This window comes from Epinephelus fuscoguttatus, linkage group LG8 (assembly GCF_011397635.1).
Source record: "Epinephelus fuscoguttatus linkage group LG8, E.fuscoguttatus.final_Chr_v1".
In the NCBI taxonomy this organism is placed as follows: Eukaryota; Metazoa; Chordata; class Actinopteri; order Perciformes; family Serranidae; genus Epinephelus; species Epinephelus fuscoguttatus.
In genome coordinates this window covers 9052462-9079962 of record NC_064759.1, presented here as the reverse complement: position 1 = coordinate 9079962, position 27501 = coordinate 9052462, and the positions used below count along the sequence as shown (strand labels likewise).

The 27501-nt window shown below is 42.1% G+C and overlaps 1 protein-coding gene across 12 annotated transcripts in view; it reads right to left on the bottom strand.

Annotated features, from left to right (window-relative positions):
• The window catches only part of syngap1b (synaptic Ras GTPase activating protein 1b), a 217134-nt gene that overhangs the window by 82913 nt on the left and 106720 nt on the right, over positions 1 to 27501 (bottom strand). Inside the window, exons 1-2 of one of the 12 annotated variants that reach the window (XM_049582908.1) lie at positions 11243 to 12383; positions 10136 to 10558 (exon numbers count right to left, since the gene is read on the bottom strand). The exons of the other annotated variants lie outside the window; for them this stretch is intronic. The gene's annotated coding sequence lies outside the window, so the exon portion shown is untranslated. Of the gene's footprint in view, positions 1 to 10135; positions 10559 to 11242; positions 12384 to 27501 lie in introns of those variants that run through there. 12 annotated transcript variants of the gene reach the window in all.

Below are 27501 nucleotides of genomic sequence, written 5' to 3'. Positions count from 1 at the left end.
ACAAAAACCTGATCTAAAGTGAGAATGGCGCAGTATTTTCCTGCTATTTAAAGGGTGCATTATTCAGACAGTAAGACCTGCAGACATAGGCGGGTTCACAACGCATGCACACTCTGCTGGTTACATCCATGAACGCGTGGTCGGGTTGAGGGTGGGTGAAATAAAACATCATTAATGAGGAAAATATTAATGACATTAGCTAAAATGTGAACATAGCAGAGAGCAGAGCAGAGCTACTGTTTGACTCCCCAGTAAGAGAGACGCTGTGTGCATGTACACGAGGAGCAGTGAAAATTCATTGATAATTTCAGATGCTTAAAGTTTAGTTCTGTTTCCTCTGTCAAGTTTAAAGCTTAAATATACCACGACATTTACTGCTGTGACACTACTTCTCTGACTGCATTACTCTCAGCAGGAAACTGCTCACTTCTCTAATTTGCCCAATCTGCCATGTAAATAGCAGTACGCCAGGTGCAGGAGCACCTAATCACTGTGCAGACATGAGGGTGGTGCTGATCTTCTCATGTAATTTTCTGCAAGAAAGCCAGTAAGTGAATATTTACCAAAATGTTGAACTATTCCTTTAATACTCCGCAAAAGCAGGGTTTGAAAGTCAGATCATAAATACACACAGGGTCGGTGTTGACCAATCATGTGTTTTCATTATCGACCACTCTCTGAATAATTTCTTTGCTCATAAATTGTAAGAAAATGGCAATAACTGCAAATCACAATTTTTTTTCAAAGCCCAAGGCGACATCCTTAAATTGCTTGTTTTGTCCAATCAGCTGTCCAAAAACCAAAAATATTTAATTCGCAATCACACAAAACAGAAAAGCAGCAAATCCTCACAGTTAAGAAACTGGAAGCGGCATGTGTTTTTGATTTTTGCTTGATAAATGACTAACTGATCATCAAAACTGTCCACTGCTTTTTTGTCAGTCTACTGCTTTGCTGGCTAATTATTCCGGCATTTGATCAGCACGTAGACACATCAAAAACTAACATCTTACATCTCTCACGTACATAGTGTTCACGTGCGCAGACAACCAGTACGTGTGTTCACATGTTTGTGTGTGTAGCCATGTGCTAGGCAACATGTGAAATGCTGCGCTTGCTCATTCTGAATGTAAATCTGATGTCAAGCTGAAAGCTGAAGAGGGAATGTGTGGGTGGCAATCGCTTCCAGCTTAGACCCTCTGAGAGAACTGAGAGAGAGACAGAGTTAAAAGAGTGGGAGGGAGGGATGTAGACACACATGAGTAAGAGGTTGGTTTAAAAAACAGAAAAAGGAACACAGTGTGTGTATGTGTGTGTGTGTGTGTGTGTGTGTGTGTGTGTGTGTGTGTGTGTGTGGAGAGGTGGTGGTGGTGGGGGGGGTAAGTGTTCGTGTAGGAGTAGGAGGGACAGCGCGAGAGCAAGACTGTATGGAGTGAAGACAGGATGACAGAAAAGAGAAAGCTGGTGAGAGGGAAAAAAGGAAGAGAGTGAAATGGAGGAAATGCATCTGGGGGAGCGGTAACAAGAGAGGGAGGTGAGGGGGAGTTGCACTGAGGAAGGGGGAGTTGGATGGAGAGAGGGAGGGAGCACAAGAGCCAGAGATGGAGGCTGGAGAGGGAGTGGGTGTCTTAATAGCGCTGAAACGCTCAGGGCTTTTTGTATGTTTGCCTTTGTTATGATAGAACGCTGGTTGGCTCCCTGTTTGCTTTAGATCCATGAACTGTGAATGCAAGGCAGTCTCTCCTGTGTTCCTCTCATTACATAATTAAATGTATAACTGCTGTCATCTGCAGCCCGGCAGCTGAAGCAAGGCACTGGCGCTGCAGGGCATTTGGGGTTTGATTCCCTAGTAGCTACATGCACAACACATTTTGCAGTGATACAATATTTTCTAAACATTTATCTGGACGAGTTGTGGTCACTCGGCGAGCTGATAAAGCTCTGCGGTGGCTGTTCAAACCGAACTGAAAGAGGAAAATGTGTGCTGATGCTGAGAAACACTGGTACAGATCTGATTTTAAACACAGACAACCTGCGAGCATTCAGTCCTTCATACAGCAGCAGCAGCAGCATTTCTCTGTGAAACCTTGACCTCTCTATCAAAGTCCATTCTGCCGTCTGAACAAATTGCTAATGGACGGCGTGCAAACAGCTACAGTATGTTTCCATGTGATTTATAGAGACTACAAGTTAACAGTGTCAGAATGGATTTGCTAAACCGCAGTATAACGTGAGGTGAAAGGCTTTTGATGGTGTTGCACATAAATACAGTTGCAATAACAATTATTATTATCATTGTTGATTTAGCTGTTATTTTTACGATTAACTGAGTCATCTTTTAGTCTATAAAATATTTGTGAGAAATGCCCCAAGCTCAAAATGTCATCCTCAGATTGCTTGTTGTTTTCAACCATAAAACAATCATATAAAAGAGAAAAATCTGAACATATGAGAAGCTGGAAACAGCAAATATTTGGTATTTTTGCTTCATAAATGACAGGTGTAGTGCACTGAAGTTCAGTTTACTCATCATGACTCAGTTGTATAATATCGTCTGTGGCTCCAGAGGATAGAATATGAAAAAATATTATGTTTCTGCTTGAGACTTCAAATTTTCAACAGAGGTTTTGTATTACAAACTGGAGGCGTGGAGTTTGAATGGCGTGGGTGTTTAGCAGCAGTGTTGTGTAATGTTACTTTTTGAAGTAACTTGTTTAATGACAAGATTACTGCCATCATAAGTTAGGGCTGGGCAAAATTCATATCTTGGTATTTTCAGGCTGAATGGCGATACACAATATATATCACGGTATTTTCTACGAAGTGGGCTCCATGTTCAGTTGCAAGCTGAGTTGCTATTTTTGCTGCATGTGTTTTTCCACAGCAGGGCAGGTAAAAGAAGTTTACCTGTTGGAGGTGAGCAGTTTGCAGAGGTGCAGTAAGAGCCTGTTGTCTGCAGGTCTTCATTAACATCTCACTGTGGCTGTTTCTGCTTTTACTCTTCCTCCCTGCTGTATTATTACACTTGTCTTAATTGAAGAAAAGCCGCTAACAAAGTTTTGCTAATTCGATAATAAACATATTTTAATTCCTATAAAGTCTAAAAAATAAAAGTCCCCCGTTATTTTGTTATGTAAAAACTTGTATTGTGAAGGACCAAAATAAGCAAATATTGAGTTTCCGAGCAGCAACTTCTTCTAATAGGGCTGAAACAGTAAAATAAAGCAGATATCCAGAGTAAATACAGGATACACAAGAGAAACTACACACACACAGCATGTTTGACGGGAAGAAAAGGGGTGGTCGGGTGTTGGCTGCTGTTGGCAAAACGTCATCGCTACCCCCTTGAGTCCAACGAAGGAGTAGGTGCGCAGCTCTGTGTGGCATTGGGCGTCTAAACTGATAACAGATACACAAATCGGCGCAACATGTCTTGACGCAGCTAAAAGTGACAGAGGAAAAGGCCCACAGTGTTGTACAAGTGCTACCACGGTAACTTAATTCATCTCTCAGACTGATTTAGCGTAGCTCGTGCAACATATAGGTCGATGTCTCACTGTAGACTAATGAACAGACAGATTAAACAGAGGAGCAGCTCTGTGTCTCTCTGAGTGTTGATGGAGAAACTGTGAGTGAGTAAGTGGGGTGGAGCTGTGTGGAGAGTGTGAGAGAGGAGAGTTGAACAACTGGTATGCGTTATGTAATGCAACTTGACCCTATATCGATATAAACCATATTGTCTAAATCTATATCTTGCTGGAAAATATATCGATATATTGTAAAAAATCGATATACCGCCCAGCCCTATCATAAGTAACTTCTATCATTACAATGTACATGTAAGAGTACTTTTGTATTACCAGAAATGAAATCCCTCTTCCAATTCTATGCACATGTTGGTTATAGCACGTAGCTTACCCTGCGTCTACCTTTGAATGCATTAACTCTGCCGGCATTGCACATCGTAGTCTACAGCGTTGCTGTTTTGGAGATGTATCAGTGGCATCACTTTTGGCCTCAATAGGCCCTGCCGCCATTGTTGTGCTTAGCTTGCAGGTGCTTCTTCAGATCTGAAGTTCCTTGCAGCTGAGCAGGGATGGGAACTGATAAGATTCCCTTACTGATTTCTGATCAATTAACTGTGTGAGAAAAAAAGTACGCCTACACAGGTTTTCATTGTCAACGCAACTGTTTTATTATCTCCTTACTGTAAACACAGTGTAGCTGTGTGGCGCTAACGTTATTATAAGATAGGATATTTACGCTTGGTAATGGACGTGTGTATAGAGATGTTTCAGTGGATTTCTTATGCTTCAACCCTAACTTGAAATTATACTTAAACAGATATTACAAGAAGCCCTGTTGTCTTTGTTCTTGACATGTAGCCTTTCTTCAGCTCTGCCATGACTCCTTCACGTAGCACATTCCAGCAGCAGACGCATGAGGGACTTCATTATTTTTGCAAATAGCAACTGTCAGACAAAAAGGAACTGAGAAGTTTGGAGGCATACGATTCTGATGGATCAGACAATTCGGAACGGTCCTCAACTGGAACCGGTTCTCGATTCCCATCCCTGTAGCTGACAGACAATCATCTGCCAGGCGCAGTTTGCATTTCACTGTAACGTTCTAGTCCTTTTCACCCTCAAATTCAATATTATGCGAATACTTCCACAACGTAAAGGCTGTCCTCTACATGTGTGCACTAACACAACTGCAGATGTGGGTGGATACCTTCCAGTGATACAAAGCTACCCGATAAGAAGGAAGGAACAGGTGCATCAACAAAAGAAACAGTGCGAATGTGTCAGGAATAGTCTTTTTGTTTTGTGTGGCAACAAAAGACACATAGAAATATAGTAATATTTTAAAAGTAACAAATGGCTTATTTGAAAAAGGATCTAAATAACTTATTAGTTCAATTATAAAATGTATGTGCCACGTTATTTGCACAAACAAAAAGTAATCCAAGCATTTTAATGTGTTAGAGAGTAAGTTACATTGCAACACGTTACTCTGAACACTGAACAGTGGGAGGGTCAAGGAAGGGGCGAATGAATTAAAGCTATCTAGCGGAGTTTTAGGAGTAGAACCACACTTCAACTGCGCCTCTTCTGTCATTCCATGAATACCCACATAACCTCCTGTCATTCGGTCTTGCATTCCACGCCCCTTGCTCCCACCCTGTTTCTCTCTTCCTGTTTGATCCTCTCCTTCCTCCTCTCTGTAGCGTCCTGAGGGAGGGTCCGTTGCGCCTGGGTGCTACGACACAGATTCCCTGCCAAAGCTTCCCCACAATGCAGACAGCAAGAGGAAGAACTACAAGCAAGTTCAAGCCTCACACACCAATCACTTTTATTAATAAATAATGTAAACACAACTTGTCGATGTTGGTGTAATACTTGCTAATAGAAGGTGCTTTCAAGTTGCATTATGGGAAATGTAAGATCCAGGGTTTTTTGGGCATGACTAATAGAGTGCCAAAGAGAAATCAGAATCAGGTTTTTGTCCAGAAGTAAGAAAACTCTTAACAGAGTGTCTTGTACCCTGCATGTCTCTAATAGCGTAGTTTATTTCATATTCCTATTGTTAGTGGCCTTTAATGAACATAATTTCCCATAAGCCCCAAACCATCACAAAATGAACTTCACAGCTGGACAGAAGATGGTCGAGTTGAGTGGCCATGGCTACTCAGACATGTCTGTAATGAGAGTAAAACCGGGAGGAATAAAGGGTGGAAGAAGTTTACACCTCCTTACAGGAAGATTTCAGCTAAAAAGCTTAAAAAACACATTAGAGGAGAGTGTTAGTGGCTTTTAATGGTTATGAACAAAGCCAAGCAGTGTTTCCCACAGGTCTGAAATACTACTGCATGTGACAATGTGTGATCTTAAACACAGTATTTTTTATTTATTGAATATTTCTATAAATTTTATATACATTACATCATTATGCCCTTATCTAATCAAACGTACAGCTAATCTTTATCGTCTCTCTGTCTCTCTGTCTGTCTGCTCGTGTGTGAGTGTGTCTGCTGCTCTGTCTCGACCTCTGTTTAGACATCACTGACATATGTGGAATAAGTAGGCTGCGGACTTTAAAGAAACACAATTACAAATAGCACTGACACTAGGCTATTTCTAATAAATATAGTAGCTGGGCAGGGTTAAATATTAGGGGAACTGAAACTTCAGGAGAACAGTAGGTTGAGGTGCAGGAAAATAAAAGGGATGGTAAGCATGGGATGCTTATGTTATCATAGTCTCTATATACAGACTCTACATTCAGTGAATGTAGAGTTTGTAGGCAAACCCTGGAGATCTTGCCTCCGGAAGAAGAGCAGAAGAGCCCTGGTTTCCGGTGACAGGCTGTTTGTAATCTGCGTGATATTGATCAATCATGTTTGAGCCGGCTGCAGTTGCTGCCAGGTTAAACGGTCCGTGCGGTGAACTAACGAGGCGGAACATAATTGGCGTCACTGCAAACTTTGAATCCATCACAGTGGTTCAGCATATTTACTTACATACAAACGGAAGAGGGAAACAGAAATTCGCCTCCTCCTCCCAAATCAAACTGGAATGCCAAAAAATCAGGGGTCTGCCCCCAGAGGCTGTATCACCGTCTACTGGAAGTCAGACGCCGAATACAGCCGATGGGATACGAGAATGATGTTATCATAATCAGATCATTAATATAATATATCCTTTATATCATTAAGAATATCAGTGTTTTCTAGCAAGATTCACCAGACTCCAAGCGAGCCGGTAAACCTTTTGACATTAACCATGGAGGGGTACACTAAGGGAAGTATCAGCTTATCAGACGGGACATTTATTGACTAGGGAACAGACTTTAACACAGCTCATACGTTCTTTTTCCGTGGATGACATAAGCATGACCCATCCTACTCTGCTTCACTCTGCCTCTGATTGGCTTACCCTGAAATTCTTACCCTAATCAATCTCACTCCTCATGCCTAAACCTAACCAACCCAACCAACAAAGCCAACAAGTACTAGCCAATGAAACGTAGAGTAGGGTGGGTCACGCCTTCGCCATCTTAGGTGCTTCATGGAATTTGTTGGTGAAGATTCTCAGTCATCCAGGTCATCGTAATCTGAAGTGCTTTATCATAGGCAACTGGACTTGCGTGAGTTTCTGGAAGACATTTTCCCTCTCATCCAAGAGGCCTGGACCCATCTAACACGAACGCTGCACAAGATGGCCGGGTCGGTCAACGACTGACATGTGACTTTAACAACTCTGTAAGGGTTCACACTCACACAGAGCTTAAAGCCTTTGAATCCACACCAGTCCGTTAGAACTGAAGACTCTTGGATGAGAGGCGAAACGTCTTCAAGAAACTCAACACAGTCCAGCTGCCTTCGATATAGCACTTAAGATTCACAGAGCTTCTGCCTCAGCTACAGTAACAGAACAAACATGAGCAGGAGGGGCATAGCGAGGGGAGATTGTCCACTAGTTAACCGATCTCAGATGATGTCGTTCTTTCGGACGTATGAAAAGATAAAGATAAAAATGTTGGCAAATATACTTTGGCAGCCAGTAATATACCTGGTTGGCCAACCTAGTACATCATCTTATGCACCCCTGCTGCTGTGCTTGCAAATTGTCATAGAGCTGTAGTGATATGTTTTTGTTTGTCATGAGATTTCAACCTTCTAAAAGCCAGTGCTGCTGGTTACATTATATTTGCACTTTCTTATGTAACAGATACATTTAAACTTTACATTACAACAATGCCGTGGTATATGACTGGTTTACGCAAAAACTCACTTGGCTATGGTTAGGAAAATATTATATTTTGGCTGAAAACACTCGGTTTTGGGGCACAATCTGCTGGAAAAGCAATAATGGCTCTATGCGACTATTCCAGCTGGAAAAATAGCAAGGGTTTGCTACAAAACACCCATGTTTGATGCCTCAAAAACAGCTGCAAACGCAGCAATGACTCACTAAATCTTAATCAGTTTAGTTGTCTGTTGATCTTGAACAGTGGTCTGCAGCTTGGCAGGTGTCTTGTCAAGGTGGCACGCCATCCACCATCCCCTCCACCTCCCGATGTCAAAGTCAGCTCATATACTGCCACTTTAGAAACACTGATGTGATACATATGAAACAGAAATGTACAACGCCTGAGCTGGCAATAAATGCTAATTTGTCTTCCCATTTTATAAGACAAATTAACAGGGAACACTTCATGTTTTCTTTAAGACCGACAAAAAAAGATTGCATTGAGTAACAGAAGCTAATGAAAGAGAGGCATGATGTCATGGTTTTGGCTCTCCATACTAAGGACTAAACGTCAGCCTCTGCTGCTTCAATCTGACCAGTCTCTTTCAAAAATCTGTCACCCCCCCAACTTCATAGTGTCTGCAGTGCTAAATAGCTGGAGTAAACCATCAAATGATTTATGTGATTCATCAAGCCATGCAAACCCTGACTGAAAGAACTATATAAGGCTGGTCTGGAATAGAAATAAACCGACTGTTACATAAATAAGCAAAATCATCTCTAGTGTGAACGTTACACAACAGCTGAAAGAACAAAAACAAACTACAATGATACTGAAATGTAAATGATTGGAGCTTTCAAATACCAGATACTGTAAGTGAAAACTCAATAAATGACACAGTGTGAGAAAGAAGCACCAGCCAGAACAGCCGGATCATGATACATTTTGACTGCTGATCACAAGTTTCTCCACTCTACATGAACAGCAGGAGCCAAGTTGGCAGACGACCAAAATTCTGGACAATCCTTTGTGTTCTCAAAGCCGATTTGCCTGGCAAAATGGTTTTTGAATTTCACAAGCCACTAGTAGAAAACAAGTTATTTTTTCTGCCTTTGCTGGGTAGTTGTATGACACTAAAGCTGTCATGGGTAGATTTTTAGAGGGTTGACATTTTGCTTGAATAAGACAAAAGTAATATCACGTGGGGTTAAAAGAAATGAGTGAGATAATGTCAGAATCTTAGTAATAGCGATAGTGCCATTTCTCTGCTATTTGCTTTCAGTGTTAATGTTGTGAGGCATCTGAGGTAAACTTTTGAGTAGCAGAGCTTTGTTCTGAGCTGTCAATCAACTGCCTCTCGATTCCTTTTGCCTCTGTGTGAAGCAAAAGGAGGGGAGAGCGAGCGAGCAAGTCTGTGCTTCTCTGCAAAATGCACCTACTGCAGCTTTAACACAAAGAAATGAGAGGTCTAATTTTGGATCAAGCTTGTGTTTCACGTTGGGAATTATTTGATTTTTAGAGCAAAGAGAAAAGAGTACAGTCTGATCTCATTTACAGAACTAATGCTTGCCATAGTACATTATTTACTGTACACGTGCTTTTCCCCACAGCGCAACACAAAGACATCAGGAGCCACCAAACACTTAAACCCTGAAAACCAAACCGCACTCTTGCACCTCACCAAAGCTACTCAGAGATGCTCAAAGTGGCACATAACAAGTGTTGGATTTATGATTTATTTATGTTTTATTGAGCTTTTAGCTCTGGGAAAGATTTGTCTTAAAGCTCACAGAAATCAGCTCAGCTGTCCAGCACTGAAGGAGCGACATGAATGCGGTTTTATGCAGTTTTGCTTGAATATCACATTGCAATGTGAGGAAACAGCAGATGGTACGCAGTGGACTATTTGTGCTCTTGAGCTTGACGACAAACCAACAGAAACACACAGAGAAAAGTGATGTCATTGCACAAGAGATGGGTGCAAATGAGGTGAGGATGAGCAGTGTATTTACAGCATACATGTACTTGGAAATTGCTTTTTATACAGTATCTTTAAGTAGTTTAAAGAAATATATTCCCGGAATTAGATATTGGGCATTAGTAAAATTGATACGCCCACCTAGCAGACATGACTGCTGGTATGAAAAGCACACTCACTGTTAAACATTATCAGTGTCAGTGTAATTTTCCATCCTGTAATTACAAAACTGCAGATTTAAAGGACAAAATGGTGCGTACTTGTAGAATAAGAAACACTATCATGTACAATTTTCAGCACAGAATAAAGCATGTGCCTGCATCAGATGATAGGATGGGGTGGATTCACAAATATATGGATTTTTGGGGAACAAAAGTCAACAAGAAGACAAATATATCCTACCTAGATCAGGTGGGGCTTGTTGTGCTTTGTGTCCAGACTTCTAGAGACAGTGTCTCTTGGTTTCCAGTTTATGTGACCCCCACAGTACGCTGATGCCAGCTAAGACTGGAGGTGCATTCACTGACTTCAGCCTGTATTCCACTGAGCGTCGGTGTCTGTTTGAAACTGCAGCAGGTCCGTAGTTTGTGTTACATTCCACCGAGCATCGACACTTGTTCTGAATCGATACTCCGAAAGCACACAGTGATATTAACGTCTATAAATAACTGAGCGTGTTGGTGTATCTGCAAAAGGCACCTGCCAACAAGTGTCATGACACACATGCGTTTGTCTGACTGTCTGATAAGCAGGCGACCGTCCTCTGGAGGGTTTATAAGGCCGTGTTCAAGTTCCAGACAGAGAAGTATTGCTCAAATTAGCCAGCTGTCAAATAAGCCAAGAGAAAGAAAGGAATCAAGACTCTAACTAAAGCAAAGCCTGTGAAATCGACTCAACTACAAAAGCCCAAAACAGCAAAACACTTCCATGTTGCAAATGGATGAACGTTGGCCCTAAATCAATTTGTGACCTTTAAATATTTCATAGACAAATAGGTATATGAATAAATGATAAACCGCTAGCCTCCACTACCAAGGCACCTGGAAACAGGGCTCCTTCAAGCTATCTGGATATATCTTAGAGTAAGTGAATCCTTAGGGTATAATAGAAAAAGAACTATAGTGGTCTTATAATAAATTTAAAGTACAATACTATACAAATATCACAGAAAACTATATATTTATATATAATATCCTAAAGAAATATTATAGCTTAGTAATATTTAAGAGATAAAAAATACCATCAAGTGCAATATGGTGACCATAAACTCACTACTGAGCACCACAGACATACTAGAAGTCCCTATACAAAGATTATAGGAATATTATTATGAGCTTCCTCTTGGGTAAATCTGACTTAGCAACTACAAACACTATCAAGAAAAAGTAATCATTACACAAAGTTAAACTGGTGTGAGTGGCCTGTAGATGGGAGGATGTCCTTCCAAAGAGTACTGCACAGGTAAATTCGCAACTACAGGCCTTTACTTCTCCAAAGTGCTGAATTTACCTTTAAGGTGACCCAAAAGTGCCACGTTGATAAGAGTACAGGATGACAGTTATTAAGTAGGCCACTGTTCGTTATCTCGCATCTTCAGACTAATTAGTGAGAAGTAAAACGACAGAAAAACAAACACTCCCAAAGCCAGCTGAGTGTTATAATTTCACACTGAGGCACTGTTCATCCTCCCCCCGCCTCCCCCCGGCAGCAGCAGCCTGCTTCTTGAGCACCGGCAGCAGCGGCTGTTCCGCGGCAGGCAGTCCGGCTGAGAGCTCCTCCTCCCCGGCCTCTCCCTGTCCTCTCTCCCCGGTGCCCTCCGCCCCGACCCTGCACTCGCAATTCCGGTGACCGACGGAAGATCCGCTGAGGCCAATTTCTCTCATCTTTTAGATGGGAATGTTTCTGCGATGGTTTCCTTAGTAGGTGTCCGCCTTGTGCATGTCAAAAATGAACTTGCCAAGGATGGATGGATGGGTGGAAGGTAAACGCGTTCCTGCTGTGGACTCAGAAGAAAACTCTGGTGCTTTAATTGTAATCAAAAGCTATGCATGCACACAGAGGGGGAAAAGGAGCTGCGCGTGTGGATGTTCATTCATGTGTGTGCATGTGCGTGTGAGCGTGCGCGCCCCTTGCCCATGTGTGCGTGAAGGAGCGGTGCGCTGCGCAATAGGTCCGCCTCTCTGTATGTGCGCCAAAGAAGACGCGCTCCGCTCTGCTCTCTCTACTGCGCCTTTTTTCTGTCCTGATCGGACTCCTTCAGCGGGGCAGCCAGCGAGCAGGCAGGAAAAAACAAATGAAAACGGAAGCTTTAATTTCCAACGCAGGCGGATATGTGAGGACAAGCACCAAAAACCACAGAGCGTTGTGCAAAGAGAGGGAAAAAAATGAAGTGAAGCAAACGCCACAGAATAAAGTAGTCTAAAAACTGCAATGGCTAAAAACTGAACGGGTGCCAGCAGCTGACAGGCAGCACAAGAGGGAGAAACGAGGCGATAATGGCAACTTAGTCCTTCGTCTTCCTTTCCACCAAACGGCGCTTCATCCTCAAGTAATCCGCCTGGCGAGCGATGGATGTTGTAGTGTCTCCTGTCTGCTGCCTGGACGGAGATAATCCTGCACAGGTGGACAGCAGCACAGTTTAGGGAGGGAGCAGCAGAGCACTGATGCCCTGCGCTTCACTCTCTCTCCCTCTCACTGTGTGTTTCCAGTAGTGTGTAAGAAACAGAGAGACAGAGAGAGAGGGAGGGGTGGGGCTGGCTGGATCCCTACTGGGACCTGGAGTGATTTTAAGCCGGGCAAGAAGCCCTCATCACTTTTTCTCCTCTACCCTCTCTTCGTTTTCCTCCTTGCTCACCCCTTTCGGTTTCCCTGTCACCTTCTGCTGACACACACACACATGCACACACAGCACAGTGTGAAGTTCAGCACTAGGGGCAAATGTGTGGGCAGCAGGCAAGCATGTCATTACCCACACAATAAACATCCACACAGCCCAGTGTGCCACCTGCCTATGCACACTGTTACATACACATACAGTAAACACACCCACTGGCAAATCATGACCAATCGAAATTAAAAATTATAACTTGTATACCCAAGCCTTGCATGATACGTGCTAATTTCCCACGAGTTCACAAGCCGCTCCATAGGAATGTATAACTACTGCTCAGGAATCCATATAACCAGCCATCCATTACATCCAATTATGCAAATCAACGGAGCACTTGTATGTCTCAGTGTAGGCTGTATCTGAGTTTGTATAAATGATGCAAGTGACATCAAGTACTTTTTAATTCCAGTCTTAAAGACATCACCATTGATTGGGCTTTCAGCAATGATAAGCAATCAGCACTTCCACAGGGGTAAAGGGTATCTTAGATCTGTTTCCATGACAACTGTGGGTTTGAAGCAACTTTTTTAAACCACGGTTGTATTATGTTACTGTACTGTAGCTGTACTCACCGCACTGAAGTCCCTTACCGCTGGTGAGATATAAGGATGGATTACAATAATATGACCTCTGTGCAGGTAGTGGTTATCGTCATTCATGCTTTTCCCCCTCCTCATGACACACTATCTTTGTGCAGCCTCGTATCAAAGGAAAGATTTTATAACAGGCTGAAAAGACAATATTCTGCAGCGATTGCAAGACGGTGGTTAAACTGACTTTACAAGGGCTTAACCTCCGCTACATCCCCGCTCATGCCATCTTCAAATAGTTCCCAATCACCAGAGACTGCAGAGACAGGTTTTAGGGATTCCAACAAACATTTCAGCTACTTTACCCCCCACGGTTTTCTTTCTCTCCTCCTCTCCCGTTGTCTTTCCTTCTCCCTCCCTTTCTCTGTAGCGCTCACTCCCTCTCTCTCTAACACAGTCTGTCTGTCTGCTCTATAATTATTTCCATGGTTACCATTAAGGATGTGAAGCTAAGCCTGATGTACTATGGTAGTAATCTTTCCCTCTCTTCCGCCTGTTCCCTCTGTCCTCTCCTCTCATCTGTCGCTTCTTCTCCCTCTTGCTGCTTCTTCTTATGCTGCGTTGCTACGTGAGTCTCTGCAGCCTTCTCTCACATACTCCTTTTTAACACTTCTCAGTTGCTACATGTGCAATCTGCTTAAAACCAACACTTAATTTGGAAGCTTATGCAGCTCCAGTACATGCACGAATTCGTACCCATGTAATCCATATGTAAGCAAGTCAACCTGTCCCATAAGCATTAATCGTATCGTGTAACGCTGCTGCAGTTCTCTGTACGCATGCTAAGACGCTGCAAGAGGCTGTTGGATCAGTGGCAAGAGGTGCATGAAGAAAACCCACCCTGCTGAAGTGTTCTTGAGCAAGACACAGGGCAGTGAAGTGGAAGGTTTTATTACGGGCCTCTCCGATTCTGGAAATAAAAGTCCCTCTATTTTCTGCATAAACACAATGTGAGGTGACTGGCAGCTGGAGCACTTCCAAGGCTTAGATGGGCATGAATCATCAGTATAAATGTTGAACAACTGTGCTAGAAAATAGCAGGTTCTTTGATCAGAGGCAAAAGGCGCAAAACTGTATACATAAAAACTTTCGGGGAAAATTATGTTTTTGTTGCCTCCCTGCCGAGAGTTGTGCCAGCCATAGGTTACACAAAAGACTTTGAAAAGACTTTGAAAAGACTAAAGTCTTACACCCTCTCACATCTAAAGGCAGCATGTCGTAAGTCACAGTTTTTTTTTTATCACAGACTATAACTAACTTGTTGATGTTCTTGCACCTCCTTGAGTCCCCTCGGTGTTTGCTGTCTACCAGGTCTGTTGCTTTCTGTTTGGTGTTGGAGAGAGCACAGATATTTGTTGTTGACGTTCATGTCACTGAACTGAACTATTTTCATGAGCCAAGACTAAAAACTTTTCATAACATTATACATGTTTGATTTTATTGGAAGGTGAAGATTAGAAAAAGGTTGAAGACCATCTCAGATCAAACAATCGAGATTACGGGACTGTGCAACAGCTGAGAAGAAATTTGTCTGTGACAGTGAAATTTCCTTGAAAACTTGTTGGGTGTAAGGCCAGATTAGATGAGAAAACTAATGTCACTTCAATGACTGAATGGCAAATATGAAGCTACAGCCAGCATCTGGTTAACTTAGCTTAGCATAAGGCTGGAAGCCGGAAGTCGTCGAAATCCAGTGCTCGAGCAGTACATGCAGCATCAGAAACCACGAATAAAGGTGTCCTTTAACACGGCATGATATGCAGCTGGTTGTCATTCTAGTTTAGCGGTGCCCGGTGGCATCGGGGAGAAATGTGGCGGGACAGGGACAAAAGTTATGGCGGCGAAAGTCCAAGTAGGGCAGACGGTGTTTGCATCCCGCAAGATTCTAAAGCCAAACCTTGTTCTTTTTTCCTAAACCTAACCACAAGCTTTTGTTGCCTAAACCCAACCATGTGTTTTTGTTGTTGAAGGAAAAAAAAACACTTCAGTGTGCGGTGTTGTACGGTGTATTGCTGTGAAAACAGAAGTGTATCTTGAAAGAAGACAATGCATGTAACAGGCAGAACTTGACACGGCGTCCCAGAATGTCAACAACCAGCGCACCCAGGGTACCTTGCACGTCGTATGTGGACGTGTAAAGTCCATGACCAAACGTCGATGTAACAGTTTTAATGACTTTATCAAAGCAATATAACAAATTACATTTGATTACTCTTCTAACTCCAGTATCTCCTTTTTTTCTACTTAACTATTTATATGTCTACAAGTAAGTGTATCTTATACTATATGTGCAAGGCAAGCTGTTGAAACAAATTGCTCCTGATGGGATCAATAAAGTTGTCTGAATCTAAATCTAACAAATGTTTTAAACTCAGCGATAAAGCTGAAAAATGTCCAGAAATAGGCTCTGCCAAAATAAGGCAGTCCTGCATGGCAAAAAGGATGATGCAAAGCAACAGACTGAATGTTATATTCTACATGTAAACTTTTTACTGAAAAGAATATATTCAGATGCAACACCTTTGTAATCACCAACATTTTGCTTAGTAACTGTGATTTAATTACATATTATTTCTCAGCAACTGTAACTATCAAATCAAATCTGTTTTGTAATCTAATTATGTAACTAGTTACTCCCCAACAATACTATTTAGTACATAATATCTGGTTTGTTTAAACTGGAACCTGGAACCCTCACAGTGACGACACAACTCCTGAAAGTCACAGCCCCCAGAGAGAAACAGCCCTGCACATTTACTACCATAAAACCATCACCTGTTGTTTTTACATTTTGTTATTTGGATAAATTAACAAATAGATATCAACTTATTAAACAGGGAGCTACCTTTGGACAGAGCCAGGCCACTTGTGTCACCATTTCCAAGCTAACCAGCAGCTAGTTTAACTTCATACTTAGTGCACAGACATAAGAGTGGTATCCATCCTTTCATCTGACTTCCAGCAAGAAACTGAAGAGGTGTGTATCACACACTATGAACCTTTTCCTTTAAGAGTAGAAATCAGAGGACTCCCAAGGGGCATTTCTGTAAGACATGTCCTATCACTGAGCTTAAGGCCTTGGTGGGTGCCATTTTTTTGTTCCTAATTGGAATGGAAAAAGTGTTCTGACGTTGCTATAGCTCTGATCTGCACACCTCACTGACTGCTGGTTGGCAATGATGGCTGAGGCTCATGGGCATCATAGTGTTTATAATCATAGGCCATGGAAAAAACATGACGTCCTAAAACAAAGTTTGTGGTGGGAGACGCAAAGAACCGCTGAGATTGTCATTAAAAAAACTTTCAAATGGGAATTTACAGAGGTAAAAACCACTAACAAGAACCACCTGCTTCTCCTGCTCTGCAACTCTATTTAAAGTATATAAGCTGAACCTGACCCCACACTCACCTGAAATTCAATTAAGTATTACATTATGACTTCATTCAAAGGTTTAGTATCTTGTTAACATGATTCTTTAGTATGAATCTGAGTCCATTCCCCGCTGTAGAATCAGAGCTGCAGGGTGCTTGCTTCTTTCTAATGAAAATTTCACGCCATTTAGACCAGTGGAAGTCCAGCTGTGCAGACAGCAGGCAGTTAACTATTTGTTCTTCTGCGTATTAAATGGAAATATCAGAAATGATTGCATTATAAGAGACTCTTCTTGTCTCGCTGAGAGATTCCTGAGGTCTTTTGCTTTTTTCATGTCATTAGTCCCTGGTTAATACACACATCAATGATTGCCATGATGCCAAAGGCAGACTTTTATTTCATCCTCTCACCTCCAAACCTCCATATGGGTTAGTCGCCGCTCTGTGCACACAAGAGGACACTGAGACTCTAATTCAATAAAATAAGAAAACACTGGATTCTGCACAGATGTGCCTGAGGATGTACAGAAAAATGCAGCCTCACTCTCACTAATGGATGCTTTACTCTATATATTCTACTGTCCAGTTGGAGTATTTAAAGTGAAGAAATATGCTACTTTTCTGTGCCATTAATTTGCTTTTTCAGCAGCTCCTCTCAACGTTAAGCTGAGGTGAAGGCAGGCAGTCATGTCAGGATACTTAATTAGAAAACCAGGAACAACAGAACAATGCATCCACAAGCACAAATAGAAATTTGTTAAAATTATTATTTTTAAATCAGAGATTGATTAAAAGGGTGAAGTGATGTCCACTGGTCTGACACTATGGCTGCAAATACTCTTTATTACACAAGAATAACTAATTTAGCATAATTTGTTTTCGACATATTCTCCCAAACCCTGTTAGTCATCTACTAACAACCAAGAGCCAGCCTTTCAAGGCACCAGTGCTTTCACCACAGGTCATATGACATGCGATGGAAATGATATCCCACTGCCATGTGTACCAGACCTTGACCAAGTTCCATCAGCTCCAGCTCCAGTGGAACCACTGCAGAGCAGACACCAGCTTGTGTCAGCCACCATGTTTCAGATGGAACGATAACGGGATGTTGGGGCTGACAGCAGAGGAAGGATCCAGAAGAGTTGTAACAGGAAACACACTGTGACAGCCAGACCCCTGAAGGGCTGGAGGAGAAAATGGGAAGATGGGAGGGGGCCCGGTGTTGCTTTGTAAGAAGTGCCATAGAGAAAGTCTTGTATTTTGTGACGGGATGATGGATGGTTGAACAAGGAGAACAGGACTAGGCATGTGCATGCTGCCACCTGGCTGGGCCTAACGCCAAGGCAGGATGACGATGAGGTGCAGAGGATGCCAGTGTGGGATGTGCTGGCATGTGAATGTGAGTATGTTTTCTTTTTAACCCTTATTAGGCCAGAGGGGACGCTCTGATCGATAAGGCAGGGATCAGACTGGGACAGTCTTTGTAACGAACAGCTTGCTTTTAAAAATTTGCACACACACAAACACACACAAATCACAAAACAACTTAAGGCAAATAAATAAATGTTATTCAAACAGTGTTTTCACAGCTCAATCCATCATGGCTGTGACTCCACCACACTGGTGTCAAGGACAATTCTTGTGGCTGTCCTAACAGCTGATTGATCTGTACCCATCCAAAAGTGGTTGAGATTTTTCAGTCTGGACCGACCGTGTCTATCATTTTTCCAACCTACTTCGGGTGAAACCACGCCCACTTCTGTATGACAAATATCCTGATGACTGTGTTCCCATGCTCGCGCTGGTCTTGCGAAATATGACAGCTACAGCAGCTTGAAAAATAGGGGTACTGCATGAATTGAGTTTACTATTTATCAGACCACAAATGAGACAAAAATTAAGTAGCTAGGGCACCCTGCGGTCCCTCCACCTCACTGCCAGCTGCTAGGAGACTGCTTCAAAGTTTACTGATCTTAAACTGTCCCGACATCCAGCCAGATTGGCAAACTTTCTGTTGCTGCTGTTACACAGGTTAGACCTAGCACTGCGTGCTAGCTAAAATCAAGTTGTTACAGTCGCTAACTGAATATCTGTCTCTGGAGTTGCTTCCCGGTCTCCTCCTGGCAAAGGAGTGAGTGGCGGGGGAGCAAGGCAGACGGACCACAGGGTGTGCTAGCTTGCAAATTCTTGTCTCATTTGTGGTCTAGTAAACAGTAAATTCATCAAATTTAGCACCCCATATCACTATTATCTGAGGTACAGCTGGGATATTTAGCGGTAGTCACATGAGCACTGTTTCCATGGGAATGCCGCTGTTGAGAATTTTATCACATGGAAGAGGGTCTTGTTTCATCTACAGCAGGAAAAAAAATGGTAGACGTGTTCCACTTTTGCTCCACCACTTCGGTCCAGACTGAAATATCTCAACCATCATTGGATAGGTACCTGTAAAATTTGGGACAGGCAATAATGGTTCTCAGGGGATGAAGCCTACTAACTTTACATTTAGTACCTCCAGCAGGTTGACATTTTGGGCTTTTACTGAAATATTTCAAGTATTAAAACGGATTGTTGTGAAATCTCTTGAAGGTATTTTTGATTTATGCACACATATCTGCAAAACTGATGACCTTCCCATCAGCCTCAGCTGTGTATTGTGTTTAGTGCTAAGCAGCAAATATTAGCATGCTAACATGCTAGACCAAGATGGTGAACATGGTAGCATAACACCTGCTTACCATCAGCCTGTCAGCATTGTCAGTTTGGGCATGTTGGCATGCTGACGTTAGTATTCGTAATAACAAACTATAAGATGGAATGTTACTTCGAGTTAATTGCCTTATATTTCTGAAATTAGTAACCAATTCAATGTAATAAGTACTGAGTTCAGTTGTTAAAAATAAAACAGGTAAGACATCATGAGGTTAAGGGACGGCTTTTAAAGGGTGTTAACGTGAGACGATGATGTAAAAATGGTCAAAAATAGAAACTCATGGGCTGTTTTAATGCCATTAAATTAGTGACTGCTATGAGTCTCATTCCATTTTACAGCAACACATTGCTTAAAATGCTGTCGATTCTGGACCGCTTTTAGCCGTCCTCAGGATCACATCAACAATAGTCACTGTTTTTCATTATTTAGCCCTGAGTTTCATATTTTTCCTCTGCCTTTCTGCAGATTCGAATCAGAGCATTTCCAAATAAAAGCCCACATTTTTAACCTTTAAAATACTGCCACCTGCCAATGGTGCACTGACCACCCACACAATCACATCTCTGCAGCTCTTGTTTTCTGCTATCCAGTTATTGCAAAGTCATTTGTGAATCATCGGAGCCTTGCCAACTACTGCTCTGCCAAGGGATGTGAAAGGATTTGAAGAGGTGACTATCAGATCCAAAGGAGCCAAGTCGATCGTCAGGTACGTCCTTGTGGGAAGCAATCTTCCCAAGTTGTCATGGGGAGAACAATCTCCTCAAGGAAGTGATGTAATTCTGAACATGGACAGTTGAGAGGACATCATCAGCTCAGATACAAGGCTGTGCAGTTTGGATGTTATGTGCTGCTTTCGCAATAAACCTTGGTCAAGTTAACCTCAATGCATCCCTGCCTGACTGTTATCCATTTTCCTTTTTTTCTGGATATAATATTGCATTGTTAGATATTAAGTAAAAGAGCTCGTGGAGGACACAAGGATGTATTTTCAGAAAAAGCAGTGAAACTTGGCATTGTCCTTTGCACATATAAACTCCCAAGCCCAGTCGAAACCAAAGATCCTTCAAAGAGATGAGAAGAAACTTGCAATGCGCCAGTCTTCAACGTCCTAAAAACCCTGCCAGTTTACACCAGTACAACTAGACAAGACTGTGTATCTACTTCCGTTTTAACTTCCAGTTTTTCAGGCCAATTTTGTTGCCGAATATAATTTGTAGCTCCTTAAAATATGAATGAGGATAGTGATAGTGAGACAGATAGGGCAGTTTCATTTCTAGTGGTGATGAAATGACAAAAACATCAACAAAATGATGTGAGCTTCAGATGGAAAGTATTCATCATAAATACACCACAATTATTTGAATAACCTGCACCGATTAATCAGTCAGTGAGTATGTGTGCAATATGTGCATGTAAAGCAGGCAAGCACCAGCATTCTCCCTCCCTTTCAGTGGCAGAAGGGAAGGAGAATGCCAGCTGAAACAGAATATACAGTGTCATTTCAGTTCAAAAATATCATTATCCCATTCACCATGGGAACATCAACAACCTCTGAGCTGACAACTTACACACTAAAAATGGCAAGTTTTGACAAAGATTTGGATCATGGAATACGACATGGCTGCTTTGTTCTTTCAGTGAATTGTTGTAAAGATTTACAATAAATAAAACAATTTGTGAACGCACCACAGAAAAGCCCAGAGTCCCTTCTTGCAGGACTCTCATGCTTGATGATCGGTTTTCTGACACGGCCAGTTGGAGTTGATTTGCCACATCTTTTAAAATATCTCCAGTAGGGCTGGACAGAATGACAAAATGTTCATATCACGTTTTTTTAAAAAATCATATCGGTTTCACAGTATTTGACGATATTTTGCTCAGTTCGGCCCACTTGACATGCTGTTGTGTTGTGCTATGGCCTATTCAATGGTATGAGTTCTTCTGGGTCATCGTGTTTTTCTTCAGCAATGTGCACAGTTGCTTTGCTTTCAGGACTCTCTCCAGCAGCCATTCTCGCCCCTAAACTTTTCTCTATGCTCTCACTCTCGCCGGCTCTAGCACGCCTGTGGTGTGCAGCAGTGAAATGGGTCCCCGCTGAAACACTTTCCTGCCGCACACGTTCCACACGTTGTTTGGGCTATTCACCGGTATTGTGGTATATGAAAAATTCATATCATAACGAAAATAAATACCGGTTTTCAGTATGAACCGGTATACCGCACAGCCCTAGTCTCCAGTCAAACAATACCTGAACACAATTGTTTTGGCACCCAAGGTCAGATCCCAGACCAGCATGACTCCTCACCAGATCAGCAAACTTTCTGTTGCTGCTGTCACAGGAGCCACTCTCCTCCCAAGAGCCTGCCTGTTTAGCATGGCAGCAGCACTAACATCCAACACTGTGCTGTTAAATGCTCCCAAAAAACTCACACTGATACTAAAAGGGCTTGACTCTGTCGTTGAACCAGTTAATAACAGTTAGGTAATGTTAGCCATGTGACAGTCACTGCATCCTGGACTTAGCGCTGCGCAAGTCGATTGTGATTGGTTTAGAAAACAAAAAGAAGCCAGTGTTTTCCTTCATAGCAGAATGGGCAGATAGGTCTGGCTAAATCAGACTACAAACTGATTGGCTGTCCAAACAATTGGCATGTGTTATGTTTCAAAACCAACCATTAGCTGCCTGACAAGCTGAGTCGAAGGTGACATCATTAGCTGGCTTGAGTCAAGCTGAAATGGGCCAGTTCACACTGCTGCAGCTTTTCTCTACAATGTCCTAAAAGGATTTCGTCACATTGCAAATCTTGCTCTGTCCTAGGCTGTACTTTCAACCGAGCCAAGCCGAGAATGACTAGGAAGGCTGCAAATTAATAGAATCTTCAACACCTCTCTTCCAAATTTCATTTAAGTCTATTTTCCTGTCAGCAAACAGATAACAAACTCAGGACCCGTGCATCTTAATTAATCACACAGCATCAAACACAAAGTCATGTTTGAAATGTCAGGACACTGAGATTCTTATGAAGTTTGTTCTATCCAAGAAAACTTGTAAAGAATGTTTATCACGAGGTGTGAACAACAACAAGATATTCTTGGGTATGATGTTTCCTAAAGACATATATATACACACACACACACACACACACACACACACACAATGTCTGAGCGGTGACATATGCTAAACCTGCACAACGACATGAACATATTGCTGGCTTTGTCACATCCACCTACGCATGTATGTACCTATAGGAAAAAGAACCACTTGCAACACTGTGCTGCACGTGCTCTAAAAGATACGGCTCACGCGTACTGTGTTTCAGCGACGCCACAACACTGCCAGGTAAGAAAACGAACATATGCACAGGTGATGCATGAGGAAAGATATTTCATACCAGGAGTATATGTGGCTGACATACCAGAAGCAAATGTGCTTGCAGAAATGAGCACTAAACTTGGGCTTATGTATTGAGGAGTGAGGCTAAGCACACACACACACACACACACACACACACACACACACACACACACACACACACACACACACACACACACACACACACAGAGCCACATCTTACTCCAGGGTGAAGAAGACTGTGTGCATCAGCATAGAACAGCAGAGAGCCTTGAGGTGACAGCGATACACAGAGCTGGTGTTGGCCTGACAACACCAGCCTCCTCTCTCTCTTTCGCTTACTTTTGTCTCACAATCGTCACTCCTTCTGTATCACTCTTTCTAAATCTCTCCCTTTTCTTCTTCCTCTAGCTCCTCCCTCCCTCTTTCCGCCCCCTGTCTCTCTCTTCCCAAGCTGCATTACACTGCTGTGCGCAGATATTCAATTAAAATGCTGTTGAGTACAAACTGAAAAGCCACAAACACACACACACATACACACACACACACACACATACTCACACACTGATCACCAGGGAAGAGAGTGGAAGGGAGATGCAGACTAATATCACACACCAGTAGGTGCAAAGGGATAGGGAGATCTTGAGATATTTGTCATTGAGATACAATTGGATTTATGCGAGAATTCTATGCGGCTGCAGATTTTATCAAGCTCATTCCACAGAGTCTTCATAGTTTTATTTTTTCTCTACGGTTAACACAATGAATGCCACTTACAAAAGGACTGCTATTTTAATTATCTCAGATGAGTTCTCTCTGACAAATCAAACAAAGAATGAATGACATTGACATACTGTCTGTGAAATCTTATATCCTCTGAGTTGTGCTGGAGTCAGGGATGAATTCAAAGAACACTTGTCTTCTTTCAAAATCTGGAGGCAAGCTTGAGATGGTATTTATCTCATTAATTCACTGTAATCTTGCAAAGCCTACTAACACTCTCCTGTTAGGACGCATGACGGTGTTTTGCCCCAGCAAGCCAAAGAAAACAAGAAGGCACGGATCCTTTTTCTGTAGTGCCTACTCCTCTAAACAAGCTTGCAGAGACAATCTCACTATCAAAGTCTAAAGACACCTTTCTCAGCACAGCCAGCAGCCTCTCTTAACTACTGCACTGGAGAGGCTTCTCTCGGCTTTGGAATCAGCGGTTGACTTCTTTCTCTGGCAGACTGCCCTGGTATTGACCCACAGCCGGTCCGTTCATTATGCAGAGTTAGGCAACTGTCTATAGGGCAGCAAAAGCCAGGTGTTACCTGCAGTAGCCGCCGCCTCCTTTTTGATCTCAGAGACTTTGGTAAAAATACTTCACAGGGATAGTTTAGTTCACAAAAGCTCAAGGTGATTAGTTTAAATCTGCTACCAGCAGCATTTTGTGTTATCATCAAAATGAAAAGTGCAACACACAACCTTTTTCTCTGACCCAGAATGATCAGGATTCGTCTGCAGGAGTTTGATAAGGAGAATATGTAAAATATATCAATACATTATGAATTCAGCAAGGTACAGACCTGTGAGTACATAAAAGAAATGCAAAAATCAGGTGGCAAGATTCTTCTCCCTTACGCATATTTGTATTCTTCAACATGTTTTCTGCTACATTGTGAGATATGGGAGAACAGCATAGGGGAGCACGAGCTGTGTTTGTGTAGAAAAAACCCCAACACAAACCGTCTTAATGTATGTGCAGTCATACATGGCTGATCATCAGGGGGAAACTGTTTTCTAAAAGAAGTGAATTTTACTATGTCCAGCTGTTCGTCTCATCTGCAGGCTGCCAACATCTGTTTTAATAACGAATACTTTATTTGAGAAGTTATTTGCCTTTGAGGAAAATATAAAACCCTGGCTGAGCTGACACATAATGCAGCTTCGCCTTGATTTCCCTCTCTTGTACCATTCGCTTTTTTCATTCATAAATTATCACTTCCAAATTTACTACCGCCGTAGGGCATGATTTGTGATGCGACTGATTAGTGTCTCACTCTGACAGTTTATAATATGCCTCAATGGGAAACGGCCCCGTACGAGAGTTAGAAATGATCAAACAACAAAAGAGAGAGAAAGGAGAAATAACTTAACACCACTAAGTTGCTGAATCCTTGACAGTGTTGACCATAAGTGCTGGAGTTGTCTTCTAAGTCTGGAAAGTACAGATGCAAACTATTACTTAGTGTTTGCTGGAGGTATTTCACTTTAAATTTTCAATTCAACTGTAAAAACACAACAAGTTGTCATAAAAACCAGACATTTTAGCCAACTTACGCCTACCATACACAAGAAGACTTTAAAAATACTTTTGGAAGATTAAAGTCTGACATCCTCTCACATCTAAAGACAATGTGAGCTGTTAGTCACACATAAGATTTTGAAAAGACTGGGGATCTTGCAAGGTCGCTGTCTGCAAGACTACTACTAGATTCCTTTAGAAATTATTTCCCATCCTCCTGGTGGAAAATATTACGCAAAACTCCCTTTAAAACACACTCCCTAAAAACACAGAACTCTAGAAATGCAAGGTAAAAGGCGTCATATGTTGTGTGTTCTTGTCAATTTGGTATCAGTGGCTACGGCTACATGATGGCTTCTCATTCGGAATGAAATGAATCTGAATGAAATCATTCGGAATTAAAGTGTTTCCAGGTAGTTTACATGAGAAATATTAATTCCGAATGAGGGTTTACATGGGAGATCAGTTCAATCACGTTTATTCAGGTCTGAGCAAGGTTTGGGGCAGGGAAGGTTTCTGATTGGATAGGGGGCAGGGCGGATGTTACGTGTTTACGTTTACCGGAAGAAAACACTGTAGTCCTCGCTCCGGATAACAAGATGCTTGACGCCGCCGTTATTAGTGCCTTTTTCGGGCGTGTTTTGCTTATATTCTTAAAGCAGCAGTACGACAGCAACCTTGTTCTGCTAATGCTTCGTCTGTTGAGCAGGAGAAGGGAGGCAGAAGACCGTGCTGTGGCGAATGGAAACCGGTGAGTGCAACGTGTCCGACTGCTCTAGCTCAGCCCGTTGCTATGCAGCCCGTTGCTATGCGCGCTATATACGTCATCGCACCAGAAGGGCAAGGAAACGAGCATGCGCAGAAAGACCGGAATGAACTTAAAGAGGAATGAGTGTATACATGCACACAAAATTCTTTCATTCGGAATGACAAACGGAATAAACCACCCCCTTTAATCGGATTTCATTTTCAATCAGAATGACCGTTTACATGACCACTTTTAATCGGAATGGCCATTCATTCCGATTAAAAGTGGAATTAAACTGTCCATGTAAACGTACTGACTAACACCGATAAAAGATTGCATTTTGGATTTTGTCACCTCAACTTCCTACGAGCCTCTGGCGGTTAATGAGAGGCAAATCATTTCAAAAATTAATATTCGTCACTAAAGTAAGTGCTGGTTACTGGATCAGACACACACTGAATGAAACAAAGGCTCTTGTTCACTCCACAACTCCACCAGTTTCTCCTCCTTTTCCACTGTACAAGAGAACTGATTGTTCAGGTTCCTGCACCTGCCCGGAGTCCCCTCCATAATTATTGTCCAAAAGATATGCTGCTTGTTTGTTGGAAGAGCGCAGCTGTTGGTTGTTGACAGCGTTGACGTCATTGAACTTCAGTATTTGCATGAGCCCAGACTAAAAATGTACACAACATGGTCGATATTGACGAAATGTCAAGACGAGAAAAAGACCGATTTAAAAAAGCTCGGACTGAGTTGTATGACTGACTTACACTAACTCAAACTCTAGAAATAGTCGTTTCGTGTAAGGCCGGCATCAGAAACACAAGTTAAGGCCTTTGCACAGTGTGTCAGGTTTTTTTTTCGTTTCGTTTTTTCACCCGAAATTGTCACACATCTAAAAATAAATACAACGTCACGCTGTGTCAGTCATGTTTGCACACTGAGTCCGAAACTTTCGTCCGTCATTAAAACTTTCGGAACAGGTTCAATTTCCTGTGTTTTTCGCACCCGTCATAGCCTTTAGAGATATTTGAGTCAGTGATGAAAATGTGGCAGCACGACACAGCTGCGACAAGGTCACACAGAATCATTTCAAGACTCTGATAGCTTTCTTTCAACAGGTCAGATAGTGATATTCAGGTGGATGATGATGAAGAGGAGGATGTGGACTGCACACAGAATGTGGATGACAGCTCCGCCCCTTCATGCAGCTCTGGTGCCAAATGAAAGACAGGGAGGGAGTGGTGACAGACAGATAGGTAACTCCAGAGAAGAGAGGCAAAGGAGGAAATGTGTCTTTGCATTTTGTCATGTATTGTGAATTTTCACAACGAACCGAACAACAAAATGCATCGAAATCGGTGTGAAAGGTTTCTGTGCGTAACCATTTTTTTTTTTTCGGATGATAGATGCATCCTCATCTGACTCAGTGTGCAAAGGCCTTCATTCTGGCTCGTCAGTGAACATGTTTTGTTGTCACCTCATATTAAGTTTTTCATTGTTCGAGAGTTAAAGCAACACTTCACCAAAACATGTAAACCAATTAGTCATGTCGATTTACCTTGAATTAGTGGAGAAAACTGTGAATATATTGATTTACTGATTGATTGGGGACCACGTTTGCAAAACTACATCAAAACATCTGTTTACAAACTCTCACACAGCTTGCACTTTATTATCCAAGTTGTCAAATGTTCAGTATTTCCCACAAAAATGCATTTTCACTAATACCTTACTATTTAAAAATGAACCGAAAGTGAAACTCATCTAAGCTCTGTCAAACCCAGACTCCAATACTAAGGCTATTTGGTGA